Below are 8,217 nucleotides of genomic sequence, written 5' to 3'. Positions count from 1 at the left end.
TTTAAATCCCAGTGATGTTTTTATAGGCCGTAGCGCTTTAATAACGAAAAGCGCACTCCTCCAAATAAAGATATTTTCTTGTATACGGGTGTGTTTGGTATTCTTTTCGCCACGTAACCAATGAAATCAACAGCACCTGGATGTACACGTACTGAAAAAGCGAACTCTCTGTTCATTGTGAACATGGCCTGCGACTTCTAGCGAAGCTAGAACATGGATTACAAATCACGTTTAGAAGCTACAGTATGCCCGTTTCACTCTTTCACAGATGCAACACGTGTTGGGGGTCATCCGAAAAGGTTTACTGAATCCTCACTTTCTTCAATTGCCTCAAGATAACTTCATTTTGACTTTTAATTGGAACAAACGGGTGGCTTTATCACTAGGTGACCTCTACCACTGGAGGTCATCATCGCGTCAATCATTCTATCAAGTGACGTTTGAGCCTTGGCCCTCTGCTCACGTGCAACCCGAACCTTCTTTCAAACCCATACACTTGACCTTATTTTACTATACTGTGCTTCCCTATAGAAGTACAAAATTTTACCATCACACTTACCACATGAATCATTTGCAATACTACTTTAGACTTGAAACGCAACAAGCCGAACAGCAAATCAAGACCGTTATCGCCAAAATAACACGCAATACAAATCATTATTACAAATGTGCATTATGATCGGTGTGCCGCATGTATGTGCTCTTCAACAGAATAATGGACCAAGTTGCACACACCCATGACCGACACTGCCTCCCATTCTGATCATAAAACCAACGGAAACAATAGTACAGAACACCAGTTTAAAAAGCGACAGTGCTCTCAGCAAAGAACAACCTACACTAGCGGAGAGTAAACTGATATTCACCACTGACTTAACAATGATTATAATAAATCTTATTATTAAACTTGTAACGTTACATTGAACTAAACGTTTGGAAAATAATGCAGTAAATTTACCATTTATCTGATAAGATGTCACTGTTATGCAGAATATGTAAAATTTAAGACTGACAAATCAAAATCACCCGTCTCGAATTAAGCTCACATCGGCAGGCAGAATGAAATGAGGCACGGCGGACTATTAAATCATAAATAACTAACAATTTGATGACCAAATTACTTGACAACAAATGGCCTAGGGGACCATGAGGGTTCGCTACTGTTAAAATACATGTATCATACATACTGCCCATTCCTGCCTGGGAGATGCAGTTCGCGTTTTTTAAAATGGTAACCTGTGAAATCTTCCAGAACCAATCCTGCATAGCCGATACTACAATACACGTTTGGCTGAATTAAGCGTAATTTGATTTTGTAGATTCTGGAGAAAGAGAAAAAGATGTATGTTTTCCAAAGCAAAGACAGAAAAACACAAAGTCAAAGAAATCTAAGGTCTGTGAAATGTTGTAACGAGGACTCGGACACAGAAGCTTGATGATCCATACGCAGTTTTAATGGAAGCAAAGGGTTAAACAATATATCAGTCAGATAACATTCAAGAGTATTTAAACAGGTGGGGGTTAGGGAGGTAGCCAAAGTTCTAAATCCAAGTCACGATCCAAACAATGTAATCCAAAAGCGCTCATAAATGTCAACCGGGGCAAAACAAGACTGTGCACAAAATTGACTCAACCACAGGGAATATAATGCAAAGTCTGGATTATTAGCAATAGGTGAAGGTGTAATCAGTGGTGCTAGAGTTACTGGAAAATGGAATCTAGTTAGAACTCTGGGGACAATTCCCTCTGCTGGCGAACGGGAGTCTCTGAGGCAACCATATTCGTAGAAAATGTAGTTGTGTATCATAATTTGATAATATATGACCACCCTTACCATTTCTACCTTGGCAGCTCAATCTAGTCAGAAGAGCAAGCCAGCATCTCAGAGGAATGAATGTGACATCAGCTCAGACAGGTATATCTAAATGTATCTAAACTAAATGTAGTACAATAAAACGCACCCAAAACATCATGACAAACACGATTTTAGAAATGTTTTAAAGAACCGAGTTATCTCATTTTGGAACCAAACTCTTTGTATACTGCATTAAGGCACTTAAGGATTGATGTAAATAAACGGGCATTAAGCAAGGCACGGAAAAAAAGGCAATAAAGGAGCAATAAGAATGACAAATATTCTGAGGAAATAGAGAAAAAAGAAATGCATTAGAAGGACATTTTATGAGTAGGGCTCTCCTCCTCAATGCTCATTCAGTAAACCAGATTATCTTATTTCTTGAAGTCATATGGCTTAAATCAAAACAAACCAACTGCAGTTTGATTGATATTAATCAGAACGCACAAGAAGAAAAACTTGATGTGATAACTCATTTTGATACCAATCTCTTCCTATGTTCCTACGTTTTGTTCCAAAACACAAGCTGCATACGTAACCTGTTCTGCGCGGGCCTCGAACCGACGTCGGTCCGGGCGGGAGACGGGCGGGAACTCTAACGAGGAGGAGAAAGACCGCAGCCTCAAGAGCGTCACGGTTGGTGGGTTCCGAGAGGGTGGTTTACACACTGCATGGCGTTTTTTCTAAGATTATTGCCGAGTTTCTTTATAATGCTGAGTTTTCTTATATAAACGACTACAGCAGGGGATTCGACTTACTTTCGGTGCGACGGCTTCACTTCTTGCCGTTGAATAGGTTAATTAAAGTATATGTTAAACAATAACCTGTGACTTTTATACACTTGCAAGAAGCAAAACCTGATGCCCATCGGCGTACCGACGGCACCAGGGGCTGGGTCAGAGGTGCAATAGCGCGCCACTCAGCTAGCGACTCTAGTAGCATGTTGGCTTTGCCGAGGCTACGCTCTCTGGCCCAGCCGATTCAACAGCTCGCGCGCCTGCTATTTATACCTCCCATCGGCACTGCTACTTTCGACGACGGTAGGGGGCGAACTTCAATGAACGTCTAACGTTGTGAACACGATCCCGACAGAGCCCTTATCATACACCCTATTGTTCAAAACGCAACTCGAAACACAATGATATTTATAGACGAAAATCGTTAAAGAACAACTGTGACAGACCTCCCTCATTAATTATTCAAACCAACAGCCAATGGCAACGCTCCAACTGCAGACCAAGCAGTGCTTTAACAAAGTATAGATTGATCGTGGTAAATACACCGTGTTGTGTTTGTCTTATGACCAGTTGACGTCGTTGGAAGCCCTCACACACAAATGGATTCACACGTAAGGCTTTAAAGCCGACTTTGATACAACGGCAACGAGCCGAAGCACGTCACGTCACATCACGTAACGTACTGGACGGACGTAAGGTCAAAGATCAGATGTAACACAATGGAAGCAATCATTTGGTTTTGTTTGTACAGCTCGTAGTGTCAAATGTTCGTAGACTAACGTTATCAACACGTTACATATTTCATTGCTGTACATATTTGTTTCTCTACATAATAGACGGGATACAGCCACTTCCACTGGGCACGCGCACTTCAAAACCGTATAATTTGCGTCACTCTAAAAACAGTTGATTTATATTTTTTATTATTGTAAGTTTAGGTTTAGGGCTTGGGTAGGTGTAGGGGTTAGCTAATGTAATTTATTGGAATTATATGGCGAGATGTTGCACCACTTCCGGCCGTAGCTGCATCCCTTCTAGCTACAACCTATCTGCGAAGAAGAAGACAGAGCGCAATGCACGACGTAGAAATGGCTAAACAACATTACAGTTCGAACGGCGGGCACTTTTGAGCGAAAGGATCCACCGATGCAAACCACAAAACACCGCTGTAGATGCAAAATCTGTCATTTCTCGTGTAACGGAGGCCAGCTGTTAGAGGGAGAGCTGTGTGTGCACGCAGAGGCTGCGAGCTCGTCTCTCCCTCGCCGGACCGATGGCGGTTTCGAGGCTAGGAGGCGTGTAAGTAAGACCCGTCATCACACGTGTGATTCTGTTCGAAATAACGTCAGCAGTGTGCCGACGAGACAATAACCGAGCCGTTTTTGGGCTTGTATTATTAAGGATAAGATTAGGCACAAATGTGTGCATATTGTGAATGGTGACCGAGTCAATTCACTTGTCTAAGAAAATAATGAAATAAATCATTCACGGTAAACTGTGTGGCTTTCAACGTCTGTTTATACGTTGTGGTAGATCAATGAAAATAGAACAAAAACACACAATACACCATACACAAACACTTTATTTGTCAGTGTCTTTATACCTTTAACTTCCTCGTTTTGACAAGATCTCCCGAGCGTTTACAACCTTTAAAAGTCCATGTCTGGTATGTGCTAGAAATGGAAAGGGACATTTAACCTTATGTAAATCTGTTGTGTAACTGTTTGACAAACACTCTTATAATGCACACTCGTTTTTTTAAGACATTCCCGCATCCCTGAGAACACCCCCCTGGAAAGAATGAATTCGGCGAGAGTCCCGTCTGGTCGTGAGGAGAGTATCACTACAGGTGAGGCATCAGAAAGTTTGTCAGTATTTTATGAGATCCAAGCGCCTGTGCGAAGGGCGTTGTGTGTTTTTACTGTCCCAGAGAAACCTGTAGGCTCTTTGGTGCGAAAAGCAGGCGGTTACGTCATCTCGGGGGGGAAATGCGCTTTGCAGTTGTTCAACGGGTCATTCATAATGTAAATGTAAATCTATTTATTTTTCAGGGCGTGTTGTGTGTGTGTGTGCGCGCATTTTTAATTAAGCTGACCGCATAGGGGTTTTCTGGGCAGAGCCCGATGAAGACATACCAGACGGTATGTGTATGGACCCAGAGGGTGTCAGTGGGTCGCCTGCTACCATGGAGGAAGAGATTTGCGCATTGACCCACAAACAGGTGTGTGAGTTTCTCAATCCCTTTGCCATTTGTGTTGCTGGAGGAAAATGAACCCCACTAAAATTGCATTTTGAGACCATTTAATGGAGTAACGGCTTTATAGCGGCCGTCTTTATCGAAATGACTTTTGGCCAATACCTAAAGTTAACGGACTTCTTTCAGGCACCAGACTGCAGACGGTGAAACTGGCAGGAGAAGACCACCTCGTGTTGTGCTGGTGGAAAGGATCACGCTGATCTGTACGTCACCAACAGGCCGTTTGAAGACATGGATGGAGATTCACTGGCCATACAGCCTTCGGCTGGCTGCCTATTTAAGGTGAAGTAACACATACTGTAAGGTGACATAACGGTTTGACATCATGACTGACACATAACATCCTTTATTCTCACCGCAGGTCACGGGTGTGGGAGTGACGGCCATTCCATCGTTCTCGTGTACTGGATAAAAACCAAGAAGACAGCAATGACGCTTGTTGATCCGTTACCATTTTTTCTGATGAAACCGCTGTAGTGACTGGATCATTGAGAGAAAAGCCTCACTCCCTTTTGTCCTGGTTTCTAGATACCAACATCAAAAGACCATAGCAAGCATGGCTCCATGGGTCTGGTTTTGGTCTTTTGAACTCTCACAGAGAGTGTGACCCTAACCCATTTGGTTCCTCTGTAGGATATTTAAGACTCCTTAGCTTCAAAGCATTGGTGATAAGTCTCTGTCTCATCTCTTACTTAACATCTGAGGCTAAGCAGAGAACTTCTCTGACAAATAGGAACTTTATTTGATTTATTAAACTATCCTTTTCTGTAAATGTATCTAAATGTCTAGGTTGTGTGTTGGCGCACATGCCATTTTAAGTACTCTGTAACTGTTGAATATACAAGTTTTGATTTAGGGTTCATTTGATGTATTCATACATTGGAATGATTCACAGTTCAATGCCTTGCATGTTTCATATGTAACTACAACTCTCCGAATTCCCTATATGATGAGCTATGTTATAAAACCATAGCATACCTCATACTATGTCCATAACTAAGTTTAGGTATTAAATGCAAACTGACCATACTGTCAGAGCCATGCAAATGAAGCGCCATGAGAAACAAAGGAACTTTCTTTGGCCCCTTTATCACTTTCATGCCATTGGCCCGCAGACCATCTGGGGGCAGGGCAGGTATGCATTTAAAACACCATCACCGATCCACTTCATTGGCTCTTGAATTAGAAATTGGAAGGGGAAAGAAAGAGGACGCCCCCTGGGGAGGCCATGGAACTTCGGACTCAGAACCTAAACTCAGCGGTTCAACAGGACTGCATTCTGAAACCATTCAAGATTTCCTTCCACGCGCATACGGATATTGGTCCAACACCGAGATTGCAAGTATCCATCTCTTAATATAGAGTAGCTGCGTTAAGAGCGTGCCTCTTTGTTAAAGATGATTTTATTGGTTTTCAGACATGTTTTACATGCCTCGCGGCCATGCCCTCTCACTCTCTCATTCTCAATCTCCCTCTCTCTCTGCGCTTCCCAGCGCGGTTGTGTTTCATGTATTTGTTTGTTGTCATTATGTTTACCATGTAGAGTAGAATTTAATAAAAACCATAAAGGCATTTGTGATGGGTTGTCTGTGTTCACGCTCACAAACGGGTCACTTAAACTGTGTTTCGATCTATGCTACCATTGCTCTTAATTCTGTTTGGTAAAGTCATGTTACTTATGGTCATGAGATAATGTTAGTGTATAAATCATCAATGCATTTGCTGGACGAATACATATAGGATTTTTTATCACTATACTGCTAATTAGAATTGTAAAATATGTATATGTAATGACGATAAAAACTCATCCTTATTTTAACATGCAGCTAAAATCGCTACACGGCATTGATTATTTAACCACCGTTGTAACCGTGCAACCGTCGCATTAATGCAGGATAATGTAGGACGGATGAAAATCTTTGTTTCGTGGTATTACACACAGGAAAATATTTGCCTTAAACGGATTTGATAGACCTGATCAGTGCATATAAAATGCAACTATTCACAAATCCACTTTTTAGACGTGACCTCACAAAAGTAAAACAATTGTAAACGTTTTCTAATCCTGCTTACATTAACCCAACTCTGTGAACAAAAGTATTTATGAATGATTTCCAGGGATGGATTTGATAGCGATCCTGATTCCACATTTGCCATGTTCATTATTGATGATCTCAACGTGCTGCTGGCAAACAGAGGTGTCAAAGTGAGCCCATCAGTCACTGTTATATGGTTTAATAATGCAATGACAATGATGGCTTACTACAGATGATGTTTTCCATTGTTGATGTCTTGTTAAAATCAAAATGAGACCTATTTTTAAGTAAAAAAAGATCTTCTTAATGCAGGGTGAGACTTCCCATTAGCAGTTTTGGAAAAGAAAAAGTGGAAGTCACGTCGGTTGAGACATAAAGGGTTCATAAATGACGTGACGGATAGCTTCGTGAAATCTAATTTTAAACAAACGCTCGTTTGAAAGAACGCGAACCGTGCACGATAGTACCAGGAATGCGCATTATAACGTGGATGCGTGTTGATTAGAAAACCTATCAATGATTTTAAAGATGCTCTGTGACACCGGGTTTGGGGGAAAAGGTTGACTTCATGTTTGTGTGAATCTTTAACATTCCCCGAGAAAGTGAAGAAAACGCTGGATTGACATTTTCGGTAATCTGCTGTATTTAATGAGTTTGAATCCCAGTGATGTTTTCATAGGCCGTAGCGTTTTAATAACGATAGCGCACGCCTCCAAATAAAGATATTTTCTTGTATACGGGTGTGTTGGTATTCTTTTCACCACCTAACCGATGAAATCAACAGCACCTGGATGTACACGTACTGAAAAAGCAAACTCTCTGTTCATTGTGAACATGGCCTGCGACTTCTAGCGAAGCTAGAACATGGATTACAAATCACGTTTAGAAGCTACAGTATGCCCGTTTCACTCTTTCACAGATGCTACACGTGTTGGGGGTCATCCGAAAAGGTTTACTGAATCCTCACTTTCTTCAATTGCTTCAAGATAACTTCATTTTGACTTTTTATTGGAACAAACGGTTGACTTTTACCACTAGGTGACCTCTACCACTGGAGGTCATCATCGCGTCAATGATTCTAATAATTACGGAATGGTGACATTTTTACAGTCTCTTTGTGTGACGCCTAACAATATTCAATGGCATTTGTTTGCGCAGCACTTTTAACAAAGTGTTATTAATCAACGCAGTAAGTAGTTTAAATCTCTTTTTAAACTGCCTTTTACTTCCACGTAAACTGACCGATAATCTGATACAATGTCGCTTCATTTCATTTTCCCTTTACCGCCCTTCACCACAACAGGGCGCTTTTTCATAATTGTGTTTTAGCTG

At 41.3% G+C, this 8,217-nt stretch overlaps 1 pseudogene; it reads left to right on the top strand.

Annotated features, from left to right (window-relative positions):
* The first annotated feature begins 4,392 nt into the window (after positions 1–4,392).
* Positions 4,393–6,412, top strand: LOC130434563 (regucalcin-like; annotated as a pseudogene).
* Positions 6,413–8,217: the final 1,805 nt, after the last annotated feature.

This window comes from Triplophysa dalaica, chromosome 13 (assembly GCF_015846415.1).
Source record: "Triplophysa dalaica isolate WHDGS20190420 chromosome 13, ASM1584641v1, whole genome shotgun sequence".
In the NCBI taxonomy this organism is placed as follows: domain Eukaryota; kingdom Metazoa; phylum Chordata; class Actinopteri; order Cypriniformes; family Nemacheilidae; genus Triplophysa; species Triplophysa dalaica.
Note: the sequence above shows the minus strand (reverse complement) of the source record. Positions and strands in the feature narration are given on the sequence as shown.